Source organism: Neolamprologus brichardi, chromosome 6 (assembly GCF_056152115.1).
Source record: "Neolamprologus brichardi isolate AB-2024 chromosome 6, ASM5615211v1, whole genome shotgun sequence".
NCBI classification, from domain to species: domain Eukaryota; kingdom Metazoa; phylum Chordata; class Actinopteri; order Cichliformes; family Cichlidae; genus Neolamprologus; species Neolamprologus brichardi.
In genome coordinates this window covers 11,703,298-11,718,641 of record NC_142109.1, presented here as the reverse complement: position 1 = coordinate 11,718,641, position 15,344 = coordinate 11,703,298, and the positions used below count along the sequence as shown (strand labels likewise).

At 39.9% G+C, this 15,344-nt stretch overlaps 1 protein-coding gene across 4 annotated transcripts in view; it reads right to left on the bottom strand.

The window, feature by feature from the left end:
- fbxw7 (F-box and WD repeat domain containing 7) overlaps positions 1 to 15,141 on the bottom strand; it is a 135,374-nt gene extending 120,233 nt beyond the window's left edge. The window contains exons 1-3 of one of the 4 annotated variants that reach the window (XM_087841685.1): positions 14,699 to 14,837; positions 3,504 to 3,620; positions 1,946 to 1,995 (exon numbers count right to left, since the gene is read on the bottom strand). The gene's annotated coding sequence lies outside the window, so the exon portion shown is untranslated. Of the gene's footprint in view, positions 1 to 1,945; positions 1,996 to 3,503; positions 3,621 to 14,698 lie in introns of all 4 variants that reach the window. The other 3 variants (XM_087841686.1, XM_087841684.1, XM_035910073.2) reach the window with 3 other exon arrangements.
- Positions 15,142 to 15,344: the final 203 nt, after the last annotated feature.

Sequence of the window (15,344 nt, the reverse complement as noted above, 5' to 3'; positions counted from 1 at the left end):
ATACCGCTCTATCGCGATAGCGCATGTTGATGATGTCATCGAGCTGCGCCTGTTTTGGTCGAAAGCATCACAGCGGTTACAACCATCATCATCTGCAAATTATGCCGGGCGACAGTCATACCAAAGAGATGAAGCACTTTTGAAATATGGGGAAAGCCAAAAACTGCGCTTCCTCCACTTCCATAACATTGATTCATTAATGTTGAATTCTTTCACAGCTGTTCTATTCCCATGTTGTTGCAGTATATTAATAACTAACCTCGTATTGTGGATGAATAATCTCAGTTGTTCTCCTGACTGAAGTTTGGCCCGTGTATAGCATCCTGCTATGCGATTGCATTGGTCCCTGACCACCAGAATCCCTCACGTTAACTTTTAATGAGTGGAAAAAAAGTTGGCGTTCACCCTCCAGCTTCACTGTGCTAATGTTATGCTAACATAGCTGTGTCACTAGCAATCACGTAGCACAACATTATATACCAGGTAGTCCAACTTCAGTAACGAACGCCACTGCTGTTTAGTTTTCGGTCTTCATTTATGTTGGAAGTGGTAGCAGAGCTGTACGTTTTAATTAGTTTCAAAAATCTCTCATTCAGAACATGGTATGTCATGTTTAGGTGGAAACTAGCGAGCTAACTTCCTGCTAACTTCTAACTCCGTTAAATTTAATAACTTCTGTTTTCATGGATGCATGGATGTTAAACTTAATTGTTACACCTGGTAAAGCAGCAACGCTGATGATTTTATTAAAGATTAAAGAATTTAGACCGTTTTTAACTCTCAGTGTTTGTTTGACTTTGGGACCTGAAATGGACGGAGTTTTGGACCCAGATTACTCCGCGAAGCTCCTCACTATGGCAGCCATAATGCTCTGACAATCCATCAAGCAGTGCGGCTTACCAAAGTTGTACTAAAACATTTTTTAACAGATTTCTGCACGCCAAAATCGGTTCGAGGTCAGTAAGCACAACCAGAATTCATACATAAGGCACACTCTCGATTTTTGAGAAAATTAAAGGATTTTAAGTGTGCCTTATAGTGTGGAAAATACGTTATACAGAAGAAGAAAAAAAAAAAGAATATATCGTGATATATATCGTTACCGCACATGCTTCAAATTATATTGCGATATGAATTTCAGGCCATATCGCACAGCCCTAATAGCAAGCATGTAAATGTCAGTGAGAGAACTGGCAGGTTATCAAAAAGTTATTCCTGTGGTTATCATCGTATAATTTAAAGGGTGAATTTAGAGGATGATCAATTTTCATGGAACCAAAAAGCATATGCCAGAGTAAAATGTCACAACAGCAGCAGCAGCTGTGAATGCTGAGACAACCTTTAATTTACAGTAGTTTAGCGGAGATCTCATTAGAGGTTAGACTAGAATTTAAATGTATTCTTCTCTCTCCATCCTTCTCTCCACCAGTGCCATAATGTTACATGCTTTTCATATATTTGGTAGGATTTCATCTGGCTCCTGATTACATAAATGCATGCTTGTATAACAGTCTTGTATCTGCAAAGGCCGTGCGTGTCAGAGTAATCAACAAGCTGACAGAGATGTTCTTGGAGTGAGAGGTGTTTCATCCCAGAGGAAATCATGAGAAACCTGAACAGCACTGGGCCGCTACCATGGAAACATTGATAGGCCAACAGATGCCATGACTAAGTATTAGCATACACTAACACTGAGTGGTCAACCATATTCTTATATTTGCGGCGCTATAAATATGTAGAATGGGATGCCACAGTAGTTAAATGAAGTGAAGTGTCTAAAACACCATCCCTCACTCCTCACCTATTTTAACTGTGAGCTTGACTAGCAATCACTTTAAGGAAAGATGACATGGAAGTTTAATTTTAACAGCTACAATCGAATTAATTGACGTTAAGCGGTACACCCACAAGTACTGAAAGCAACTAGCTGGCTTTTGTACTCTACCTGTAACAGGTGATTAGCTGGAAGCCCGTGTGCATGTGTCCATGATGCTGCTGGTGGAGCCCAAAGTATTTACATAAATAGAACACAAAGAAAGAATATTTACATAAATATAAACTCCTCCTACTATATAAATAAATTCAACACCACAGATGCTCAGGATGATTATGCAAACCAGTATTTTCAGGTAGACGAACTTCCAGTCCCCACTAAAGTATACCTTTACTTTAACCCCTGTAGCTAATTTTAAAACTATTATATAGCATTTACACAGCTCAGCGCAAAAGAGACAAATGTAAAAATAAAAAATAAAAATAAAAAATCAGGGGGAAAAAATATATATATCAGAGAAAAGGGAAAGAAAAAACAAATGTCAACCACTGAATCATGCATTGAACGGTTGAAACAAGTAGTTAATTGACAGGTCAATTAATCATCAGAAATGAGAAATACAGCTGTGATAATTTTGTGAAGCTGTTTCGTAATTAACGAATAGCTTTCAAACAAAGAAAACATGTAAAGACTGGGCTTTTGGAAACGCTAGTCCACATATTTACTTTTTTCCTATAGTTGCAATAAATGGATAAGAAAATGACCTGGAGATGAACAGATACTGAAAACTACTCAAAGCCATAAAGGAATGCTAAAATAGTTTCGTAGGGTGGCTTATAATACAGTGATCATGTTTCAGTATAAAAAGATTTGGTTGGATTTGTCAGTTTCTTTCTCAGGGGAAAAAAAAAAAAAAAAAAACTTGACTCTGGGCCAAGGGTGAACAAAATGCATTATTTAAATACAGGTGTCAACAGCAAAACAATCTCTCAAAGTATTCAAAACCATGTTACACTTACGAACCCCATTACATAAGTGCACATATGACCAGATATTCACTTGCCATTTACCTATCGGCTAATACGGCCAGGATTACAGTCCCTTGGAAACACAGACAACTGCTGCCACCATGGATACCTAGTTTTTCTTATTGTACTCCCTAATCTAGTAGAAGAACACATGCCAACATGTCTCATGCCCATTCACTGGCGACCCCAGTGGGTCCAACTCAGGGGTGCTGAGATAATGAAAGCCATTATGTCCCTGTTAACTCCAGTTTAATTTTTGTTTATTTGGTGACACTGATGAACTGAGAAAAAAAAGGAGGGGAAAAAAAAAGGTAAAAAAAACTCCTTTCCCCTCCCCAGAACAAAAGTGAGGGGGAAAAAAAAGATAAAGTGCTATCAGCACTGGCCAAATTGTCCAAACACTGTCAGTAGTCTAGCGCATTTACAGGAATATATTGGACTACAACTCCTCTATATTAACAACATATCTTCTCCTTTTAAAGTTTCATCACTGCATGAACATGTTTCAAGCCAACAATGCATTTCAAATAGAAGTGGACATTTAAACCTTATGCTCTGCACAACAGTTAAAAATTTAAATCATTCATACTGGAGAGGAGGAAAAAAAACAAAAGTCAGTAAAGTAGTAAGGAACAACAGTTTTCTAAAGAAAAGAAAATCTGTCAGTCAATGGATTGCGTAGTAGCTCTGGAAAAGCTTGCCTGTGCTTGAGGGGCAGGGGGTACAATGTGTTATCTGCAGCGCCACAGACCTTCCTCCTTTGAAGTGTTGCTGAACCACCGACTGCGCCAGGGACAGTGAAGGTGGAAGGCAGGAGGCTGGAAGGGGGGGTATAGAAACCAACAAAGTGAGGTACAGAAAACATCAGATGCACAAACAGTTTAACTTGCGATGTACTACATGCACCTCAGAGACTATTTACACTGTTATTTCTGAAGCAGAGCAAAGGAAATTCACATGATTATTTTTCCTCTCCTTTTTCAAGGTCTTGTTTGGGGCAGCCGTGTTTCCTTTGGCGAGTAATGAAGAAAGCATATGGTGGCCATGTGTTGAACGATTGGCTGCGAGGTTGGAGAGGGGAAGTACATGGGATGAGCTGGATGGCAAGGAAAGTGAATCGACTGACTGTTCTGCCTGTTCCCTCTGTTCACCGAAACTCTCCCTCAAGGATTATCCTCTCTAATAGACTTAAAGGCACTTTAACTGAGCTGCCAGCTGCCTGCGTCCCTGGTGGAAAGCAACCCAGGTCAAGTCTGAGGGAGGATATCCTACCATGACAATGCAACACATTCCTAGAGTGCCTCAAACTTGCATCAAAGTAAAATAAATGTAACCACTCATACCAAATACTGAAAGTAAATTAAATATCTAGTAGAACAGAAAAACAGCCTTACTTCACATTTAACGCAAACACATACCAGAGCTTAAACACTAACAGCTGCAACGACAATGCCACTCACGACTATCATGAGATGTGAACCTTGGGCAGTGTTACAATATGTATTCTTAAAATATGTGTATAGAAGAAAAAAAAAAAAAAAAAAAAAAAATCACACTGTTAAAGTATTACAGAGCTACAGTAAATGTGACCAGAGCTTAAGCAGCTACACACTCCACACCTACTTTTTTGATAAACAGTAAATAATTCATCCATGAGGAGGAGAATGTGGGCCAGAGAACTGTAATCTGCATAACTCTGAATTTCACTGCACAGTTTTAAGGCAATTTCTGTGTCACACACTGCCATGGAAAAAGAAAAGACTTTGATTTAATATAAATGTATTGAAATCACACACACAAAATAACTTGAAACCGCAGATTGTTATGTTGTGTTGGTGTCATGTAGAACCCACATCATATGGAAACGCCAACAATAAACACCACATTTATGGCGAAACTAAGATTTACTGTTCTCAGCCAATGTGAGAAACTGCATCAAGATGTGAGGTCTGTGCCAAGTGAAGACAGCAGCAAAAGACGAGCGCAGGATGCTGCAATAAACTCAGCTCTTTTGTTAGGAAAAAGAAAATGAATAATTAGGTCAAGGCTTCTCTGTTGTGGTCCACAGGGAATAGAGACCTGTTGATTTTCTTTCATGACATCTAATCATGGACTAATTTAGACACAACCTGCATTCCTTTGTTGAGTTTATTCATTCTGACCTCTTTTTGGGCTGATGAAATGCCAGCTTATTATGAAACAGTAGCTATTCAACAGTTGTAGGCCTACGGCAATATGAGGATGCTCAATGTCTGAAACATTTCATTTTTATCTAGAACGTCAAAACAATTGTAATAAAAAGGTCAGTATATCTACCTTTTAACTAATAGGTCATTAACCTACAGGGAAGCCTGCCAAACTGTATGACTGTTCCACAAACAAATTACTCAGTATGGCCAATTAATCTTTAAAATACTGTATTATGTATTTAAAAACAAAACCAAAAGCCCAGCTGTGATGCTCAGGATATTATCCTATTTCAGTAATGTGTAAAATGCTCATTTTGTTGAGGGATAGATGCTCAATTAATTAACCAATAGTTCTAACCAATGAGCTTCAGTCTCTGAGCAGGAAGATAAAATATTATTTTCTCGCTACATTTTATAAATATTAGCAGAAAGGCACTAATCACAAAAGTTTAGCCAGATTTCTGAACCCGTTCCAAAGTGAAGTGCTGTGAAACTAGTTCAAACAAATCCTGCAGGACTTTGCACAAACTACTCCCTCCCAAATTTTATTGTAAAGTTCTCTAAATTTTAGCTTTCAGTTACTACAGCAGGACATGATTGAGAGCACTCTAGTTCATGTAAGTCAAGTCGAGACTTGCAGTAACACAATGTGAACAAGGAACAGACACAACTACAAACTACGTGAGCAGAAGTGCCTGACTTCACGACTTCAACACAGGCTTGGTGATGTGGCACAGAGGTCTGGCCAGGTCCTCTTGGACCATGAGACATCGGGAGACCTCTGACCAGGCATGTAAGGGAAGCCTCCATTCACAAAGGCAGACGTTTCCATGCCAACAGCAGAGAGGCCTTTCAAACAGGTTTTGTGCTGCACCTCTGCTGCAGTCTCAGAGAAGGACCGGTGGGCATTTGAGAGGAAATGGGTTGTGGGAGGCAGTGAAGAGATGCAATTGTGTTAAGGTGAGATGGAAAAGGACTGAACAAAATGACCCACAGCCTGAAGGCATTTTGTGATGGGAAATTACAAAAGAAAGGCTAGACGGCTCAAATCACTTTTGTCCCTTTTAAACGTATGAAGACACAGGAACTTCATCAATCTGTCAAAGTGATGGCATTCTGTCAGTCCGACAGCAGACCCACAATATTGGCAGAACAAGCCGCAGTACTCAAATCAGTGTGTAGTATGAGTGAAATTTGACAATACAAGTGCTGTATAATCCATTACAGGGTTTAGGCTGTATATTACAGCCCCAGCAGCCTGCCTAACTTTAGTTGACTCCAATAACAGGCTCAAACAACCAAGTAAGCTAATGTTTATTATTAACATGCTGCCATGAATATTTTTCCCATATTTTTCAAATGAAAAACAAATTTTAAAAAAATAAATAACTATACACAACACTAAAACAATTTTATCTGGTCAAATGACAGACATCCACATATGTCTACTAATTACCATCTTTCCCCATTTCCCCAGTGTTGCCAGGGTTAATATATCCTAAAGTTCTTATAATATCATATTACCCTTACACTTCACTCTCATACTTCAGGCTTACTTGTGGTTTCTAAAAGTAGAATGGGTGGCAGAGCCTTCAGGCCCTTCACCTCAGGAAACAGCTCCCAGTTTGGATTTATACCCTCTTTAATTTCCAGATCAGACTCAAAACTTTCCTTTTTGATAAAGACTATAGTTGATGCTCATTTAGGTGACCCTGAACTATCCCTTAATTATGCTGCTACAGACACAGACTGCAGGATTTCATGTGACGCACTAAGCACTACTATTCCACTCACCTCTTTTCATTCGTCATACATTTATATCCTCCTGAAAACTGAGGAAAAGAGATTCTTCCGATTGAACTTTTTGATTTCCTTCCTCTTTGTTGCTAAAAGAGGCCACCCAAACGCATGAGATATCAATGGAAAGGATGTCCTCTATTTAGCACAACAAGACTTATTAGGGTAGCTCAAATAAGTCAAAATATATAGACCAAAAAAAAAAAAAATCCAAAAATGTCTATTGCACAGGCCATAAATGAATAGGCTGGTTCTCAGGAGGATATACCATTGCAGCATGTCATTATATTTGTGTCTCGTCTCCCCCTTAGTCTAAGTTTTGTCCTGTTCATCTGCCCCTACCCCTCCATGAGCCTGGTTCTTCTGGAGATTTCTTCCTTTTAAAAAGGGAGCTTTTCCTTCCCACTATCATAAAGGCCTTGCTCACAGGGGATTGATTGTTTGATTGTAGGGTCTTTACCTTTTAGTATAAAAGAATCATGAGGCATCTGTTGATGTGATTTGGTCCTATATAAATGAGCTGAACTGAAAAAGTTTCCTGGCAGATACTGCATTGTAGCAGACTTTTCATACCATGGAGGCTCTATGTTTCGCTAGTAACTACTTCTATGTGTAATGAGGCATTATAGATCCACATTTAGTAAAGGTTACTTATTGAAAGTTCAGGTCTTCAATAGGGACTTATAAACTGTGACTACGTGGCACCTTGTGTGCCTGAAGTGACGTACAAACGCCACGTCAATGAAAAAAAAAAATATATATATTATTGATGTGGAGATAATTTTTAAGATTATAACAAATCTGTAAAGTTACAACTGTTACAATTATGTAAATCTGAGCGACTCTCACTTTCAAAAAGCTCGTGAAGCGATACTGCTGTAAATTCTCACCTGGGCACAAGCACACACATGCACTTTGTTCCAGGGTGCTGGCAAAGTCTGATCTGGCTGCCTCTAACACTTTTTTCTTTTCACATGCACTTTCAACAAAAAGTTCAAGGGGGTATAGTGCATGTGTGAAAAGTGCTCATTTGTGTTTATGTAAAACTTGCTCCAGCACGTAACCAGTACATAGATATTTAGTACGTAGCCATCAATGGGGTGTGAAAGCAGCTCACTGTTCGAGTTGTGCCTGATCAACACTTCAAAGAAGAAATAAAGTATTCCTTCTCAGAGGACAAAGACAAAGAGATGCTATTTGTACTTTCATATCTTTGGCTGTTGACAATACGCTCTGCTGCAGTATAATTTTGGACCCTAATATATCCACTCTTGACTTTTGTCCCAGACTGCCACTTTCTTCTGTCCCTGCACTGTGTCACCTAGTGTTCAAAACACAGCCCACATCAAAGCAAAATGCCTGGGAGATTTCTCCCCATGTTCATTACCCAGCTCAGAGCTACATGGCACAGCACTGAATTATTAACAGACTCCTTGCGCCTCACAGATACTGAGCAAACGGGCCGTTTACAAGCACAGAATAAACCCATACTTTGCTCTTAAGGCTCCAGTAAATCCTCAGAGTAACTCAAACTGATAAAGCAAGTATTTAGAAGAGAGCATTTTTAAAAGGCACAAAACAGAGGATAGTATCACACTGCTAACGACAAAGTTACAGATGATGGAGGTATGCAATAAGCCGAGAAAGAGAATTCAAATATTATAAATATTACATTCTTCATGAGTATAGGAGGAAGAGAAAATGTGCAGGAACGTCTGATAACATAAGATAAGACAGCTAGGGAAGGCCTGAAGCTGTGAATTAGATATGTTTCATAGATATCATGCGGGGATGTCGTGGCATTGACATCATGGTCATATTACTATAATGATCGTATCATATATACACACATACATATACATCGAACCAGGTAACTTTCACTTGTGTAAGCAAATTCTTAATAAAGCCCTTTGTCGTCATCGTCCCACCCCACCCCTATACTCCACCTGTGGGAGTCACCCACTGTTTAAGAACCACTCCTCTAATGTGTCGATGTGACTAACTGCAGCTGCATCAGGAAAGGCCTAGCCCAGGCAGCGGACACGTATACAGAATTCTTCATATCAGGCCACAGAATTAAAATCACCAGAAATAACTCAATAACAGCTATTTTACTTTTCTGGTTTCATGTCTACTCACAACTCCCAGTAACGCCCCCAAAAACAATGCTAATTTTAAAACAAGGTAAGCCATCATTACAAAGAATTGCAGGTTCTCAAGCTGAGGAGAGGCAGCAGTGGAGATAAAGGCTCTAGTGTGTGTTGTAATGTCTGACCCTAATAACAATAATTGTGCCCTTTTTTCTTTATGTTGCTGAACTTTGTTGCCACAAAGGACCACTTGATGACTTTCTTAAGTTACTCTTCAAGAGATTTCCTTGAGACTGGAGATCCTCTTGGAACTCCCCACGGAAAAGCCCCTTTAATGTCCTTCCCATGCTTATGAAGACAGCTTCAATTCCCTCCTCATTTCCCAGTTTACATACACAGCTGAATAGGTCTTTAAGTATGCAAACTACACAGCACCTCTCTACACATTTGCTGCTGTCACCCCTTTCCCGTTTCCCTCTGTGGATTGCACCATTTAAACCTAATGTCTTTCAACCATCTGTCCCCTCTGCTCCAAATCTGTCCATCTGTAGAAATCCCATTACCCTCTCAATTTGGTATATTAGACACAACTCAAAGATTCAAGCACACTTCCCACTTTTAAGCTTTCCTCCAAACATAAACAGTGGCTTGAACATCCGTTTACCACTTGAAAACATAACCCCCACAGAGTAACTGACTTGTACTATCTCTCTCCATATGTAAGGAGTCTTAAAACTAGACAAGCAACCCTGAGTAGTAGCTTTGTTAGGAATAGCCAGCATATGGACAGCAGACTGATTCACTCACTGGTTACAAAATATGCATGTTTTCCTCAGTTATAAAGATTTCAGACTGAGTGTGGATTTACTAAGGCCAGTCTCCCCATATGCAACCTAAACAATGTCCACTATCTTCATGCTTTGCCAACACAAGTGTCAAAGACAGGAAATCTCACTGTCCATGAGAACAGTATTAGGAAAGCCCTGATGTCAGTAACACAGCAACAGTAAGGAGTGTGGGAATGTGAAGCTTTACGCAAACAACGTCCAGGATACCCTGTCATAATCTTTAAGGGCTTGCAGCAATCCCCAAACTAAACTTCCAAGTAATTTTTTTAACCTAATTTTGTGTACCAGTTTTATTTTACTGCAGTATGAGAGGCTTTACCTTGTTTCTGTCATTTACCCTGTACTCATACCAGGTTACAGATTTCTAGTTTTAAAGAAGCTAAGCTTTTGTCCCCCCCCCCTCCTCTCTCTCTCTCTTCAACAACCTTGAATCTTGTTTAAAGCTAGAAGCTCTGCTGCTGGTGGTGGCAGAAAAGTTGCTAGTCCTGACCAGAGAGAGATGCACAGAGGGGGGGGGGGGACACAAAGTTGGCAGTGAAGGCAGGTGGGAAGATTGCTTGCATCTCTCCCTCTCCCCAAACACAAGAAAAACAGGAATCAAAACAAAGATAAAGAATTTGACCTTTGGACACAATCGATAATGGAATAACTAAAATCCTATCCTATCAATACTGATCCATATTTTTGTGTAAAAGTAAATTGAAAATATGCAGTTCTTGTCTTAAACACTTTCAGCCTATCCTTGAATGTGAATTCTCTGATCTTCATCAGCGTACACTGCCCTGCTGGAGGAGAGAGGAGAAAATAGAGAACCCCCCCCCCCCCCCAAAAAAAAAAAAAAAAAAAAAAAGCATACATTTAACTGAAGGGTTTAATAATGTTAATAATGTTCTCGTTGCAACCATTTTCAAAGGGGGTACATAATGGGCTGGCTCTGAAAAACAAACCCCAGAGAGCAGCTTAGTTTGTACATATTAAAACAGCCTCTTCCAACACAGTTTCAGAAGCGCTGCCAAACAACAACCTGTTCAACGCAGTAAAAGACCAAATTAAAACTGTCTTCTCAAAACAACTACATCTGCCATTTCTATTCATCTGCTCCGCCGCCTGGCTTTTTACAGACAAAAAAAATCTGAACATTCATCACATGAGAATGCAGAGCCTCACACACTGGTATGATCAGGCAGACAGCATCGAGTAAAGTGGTTGTACATGTCATAGGTGTTGAAAATTATTTTAAACTGCAATGACTGCTCACCTGACAGAAATGATCATGTTATCGTTTTATTGCAATTAACTTTTTGCAGTGCACAATAACAAACTGCAATTTATCACCTTTTTCAAACTGCTAATTATGTTAAACTTAGGCAATATCCGTTTTATCAAAACATAGTTATCCCACTATATTTTTTTTTGCTGCAAAAATCAACCCTGTCACTAAAACCTGCTATAAATGTTGCCATAAGATGGAGTCAGTCTGATATCAGTCTGAGACTGAATAGGGGCTGCTGAAAAACCACATATCTGTTGCTGTCTACATAGACAAAAATCCAACTATCACATCTGCATTCTGCAACTGTTCTACAGGAATACAGCCAGAATACAACCAGCTGGCAGCCAGTCGAATCAAGTCTCTTCAAGTTGTGCTCATTGACAAAGACTCAGATTAAAAGGCAACGTGCTTGCAATCTGTCTGCATTTATAAGTCAGATAGTAATTATTTGCAAACCTTCAATATCTCTCAGAGTGAGTACAGTCAGTCCAAGTCAGACTGCAACTGTTTGCTGACCTGTGCAATCCCCTTGCGATCAAAAGTGGCTTTGAATGTGCAACCCCTGAAGGCGTGGGCAACCATTTAGTTACCACAAATTGCCATCACTTGCAGAATGTGAAAAATTCAATACAGTCACCAGACACCCACCACTTCTTCTGGTAAATGTAAGGAGGTTGCCGTCCTGTCCTATTCCTACTAGTGTGACTGAGCTTGCTCTGAATTAAGAAATAACTTTGTCAAGCTAAATGCATCCAGTGTTGGATGATTTATTAAATGTAAATTTGTTCTGATAACCTTTTCAGGATGTTGGTGCAGGAGATTCCCGGATTATTTTAATTTATTTAATAAAATATTGATATTTGGTGTTCTTGTATTGATACTATATCGGCACAAAAAAATATCGAAATACTATGCTGCATTGAGCCCCCCCTACTATTTAGGGAGATCTATTAACTGTCAGTCATTTTACAAACTCAAGTGTTAAACATTGGTTGGCTTCAACTTCTAAATATGAGGATTTGCTGGGTTTGGGGTTGGGTTTTTCCCCTCCTCTTAAGGATTATGCAACAGTAAATGACCTTATCTTTGTGTTTTGGACAGTTGATCGGACAACAGGACACAGCAAGAGCAATTCTCAGAAACAGATTGGCTAATCAAAAAAATAACATCCAGATTTGTTCATAATAACAATACAGGCTATTTGCAGTCTGATCATAATTAGTAATACTATGGGTTCAGAAAGCCTTCGTCTTCTATACAATAAATGTTTGCAGGCACTTAAAGGAAACTGAACAGGTACAAAAAATTAAATAAAATATTGTCCTTAACAGATCTCTGATCGTCAATCTTGGGCATGCGTACATAGGTCACTTCAATATGACACCAAGTTAAGCCAGTACTAACAAATGAGACCTATTTTATGCTTCCATTTCTAATGATTAATCAACACCAGTGCTGAGAAAAAGAACATCATCAATTTTTGATAAAACAGAGGCAGATTTCCAGCTGCTGGCTGATCGGACCGTTTCATCTGTTATGTGCAACCCAAAGCACATTTTTAACCAGCAATCAATACAACAGCACTGAAATAAATGCTCCCTTTATGAAGCTTCTGGTGCTCAGCTTTTGTTGACACTCTTCCAGAGAAATGTTGTATCTACTTTTTTTTTTTTTTTTTTAAAGAAAGCTGTAAATTATGTAATTTGGCAACTGAATGATAAAGTATCCTATCAGCAGTGTGTCCACACTTCTGCAGTCAAATTCAGTATGGCAAAAGATATGCAACAGTGCTGCTGCACTTTTGTAATCAATGTGGTGCTTTATACTGCACAGATTACACAAGTATGTGTGTGCAAAGCATCACTCTTAGAATAGCAGCGTAACAAATATAGAAGGGAAGTGACAGAAGATTCATTCAAATGGACTGGCTGACATTTGTGCATCTTAACCAAAGTTGGTCATCTGACCTGACCTCACGACTCCCTTCCAAACTGAACTTAACATGAGCTGCACAATTTGATCCAAACTGACAAAACAGCACAAGAGAAAGACGCAGCATGGTTAAATAAGAGAGAATTGAATCTTAAACTGTTTCATGGTGCGCTTCAGTACTGCACTTCTGTTGTTTAAGGGAAATATGTAATGAATGCACACCCATTTGGGTTTGGCGATCGTTGCACATGAGGGGTTGTGGTCAAGTTTGAGTTTAAACTTGATGCACTCCAGTTTTACACAGCGGAGTAGAAATCTGGGTAGTTCCAAGTTCATGTTTGACTCGAGTTACATTGCATTTAATCAACTATACAAAACAAAAAAAACTATGGTAAAAACAATGTAATTAAGGCTTACACGATGAAACACAAGCTAAGGTCTCACAAGCATAATGAAGAACTGAAAATAATATGTATTGTTGGGCTGGTTTGTACTCTGCTGTTGCGACTCTGTTAGAACTGAAACAATTGGATGTCAGGGACACAAAGACAAGCCTGTCCACCACAGGAGAGTAAACATTAAGGCACCAGTAAAAAGAAATGGCCATACAGTTTTAGATCAACAACTTTCTAAAAATGTCTGGACAAAAGAGGAACATAATATTCACAAAGGCTTGCAAGACTGTTGCATTAGGCCGCATTTACAGCATGTTAGGTGACTAACTGAATAAGGGATGTGGACTGTGCATCAAGCTGTCAGCTCAGTGTTGGTTTAACTAAAGCTGCCTCCTGTGACAAAACAATTTCAAGTCCTGTGATTTGCAAGAAACCAGAGCACAGCCACAATAACCTTAAAAGTCTTAAATCTCTCAGCTGTCAACATCCCATGAATTCAGTCCTCTGTTCCCCAAGATAAAGTCTGGATTTGGATAACTTTATAAAATTATAAACATTTTTTAAATAGAAACCCTTGAACAGATGAAGAAATAGGAGCTGCCATACTAAACAGCATTTTTCTACTACACTTTGTGCTTTTGTGCTCCTTTCTCCTTTATATGTGAATAGTGTGGCAAAGTTGCCTCTGGTGTGTTTAAGCTGCCTGGCAGCTGCCCAGGAGGAGTGGAGTTTGTGCAGCTATGTGTTTCATGGCATGTCTCAAACTGTTCATACAGGTTTGCAATCTATAATTTGACCATCCTGACGTCCATACTTTAGATTCATCGTTTGCTCTGCACACAGACATCATCTTGCTCTTCCTGTGGCTTCTTCCCAGTACATTGCTTTCTTTAGGACGTTTCCTTTTTCTGATCGAGGGTTTAAGAACAGAAAGTTGTATGCTGTACATTACCTCAAAACCTCGAGGCAAATCAGTGACTTTTTAAAGATGTAGACTGACTGAGTTAAAGTCAAGTTAAAGACTCACGGTTATCGGGTTAATGCGTGCACGGGCATTAAAGTCCTCGCACTCTGCAGCTGTTGACTCTGTTTGTTTAAAAAGCCCAGCGCTGGCCGGAGAGGCAGCCGAAGCAGGCAACAAACTTCATCCAGTGCAGCACATTCAGCTACACGAAGCTAAATTTGCTAACTTAAACTTCAACTCTGAGCGCTACCGAGCTCCACATCAACACAAGCTGGCTAACGTTAGCACTGCTAATAGCTAGCGACTGCGTTAGCAGGCTAATGCTAGGCCCTTTTCCCCACCGGTCCACCGCTGCAATATCCCCCAGCTGCGGTGCTGTACTCTGTAATTCGCATTGTTTTTATTTACCTGGGAAATGTGGCGATGGACACAAGTAGCAGGACTTTCCAGCGCTTCCTCCCGGTCGGGTATCCACAGCGAGGTATCCTTTGAAGCTTGAAGAAGCTAACGCTTGGAGGTAAACGCTCCTTCTTGGGTCTCCCAGCAGCAGCAGTCACTGCACCTGACCAACCGAGGCTAGCACGCTAGCACGACCTGCTAACTAGCCTCCACAAGCCAAGTTCGTATACTGTTAACTGGCTAGTCAAACACTGCTAACGCTAGCTGCTCTGCCAAACTGACCAGTGCACTGCTCGACCCGCTGACTCTGTGCTCTTACACGGTGATTTACGATCATTACAAGAGGCAGAAGAAACCCACGGAGCCCATACAGCGCGTCAGTAGTAAAAGACTTGCCGTCCGCAAGCTCCTCAACAGGGGCCAGGTCTGCTCCTCTCCTGGCTCTCCACCGACTGGAGAGAAGGGCTGTCGCAACTTGATGATGGCACGTTTTTGTTTGCTCCTGTGCGCGCTTACGTGAGATATACGTCCATGTGAAAAATAAATAAAGTAGGATAATTTTTATAAATGCAACCAATGGCGGATCTTACGAATTGATTCGTGTTGCGTTAAATGTTAAAATTCCACATTTTATTTTGAAAATCACAAAATAACT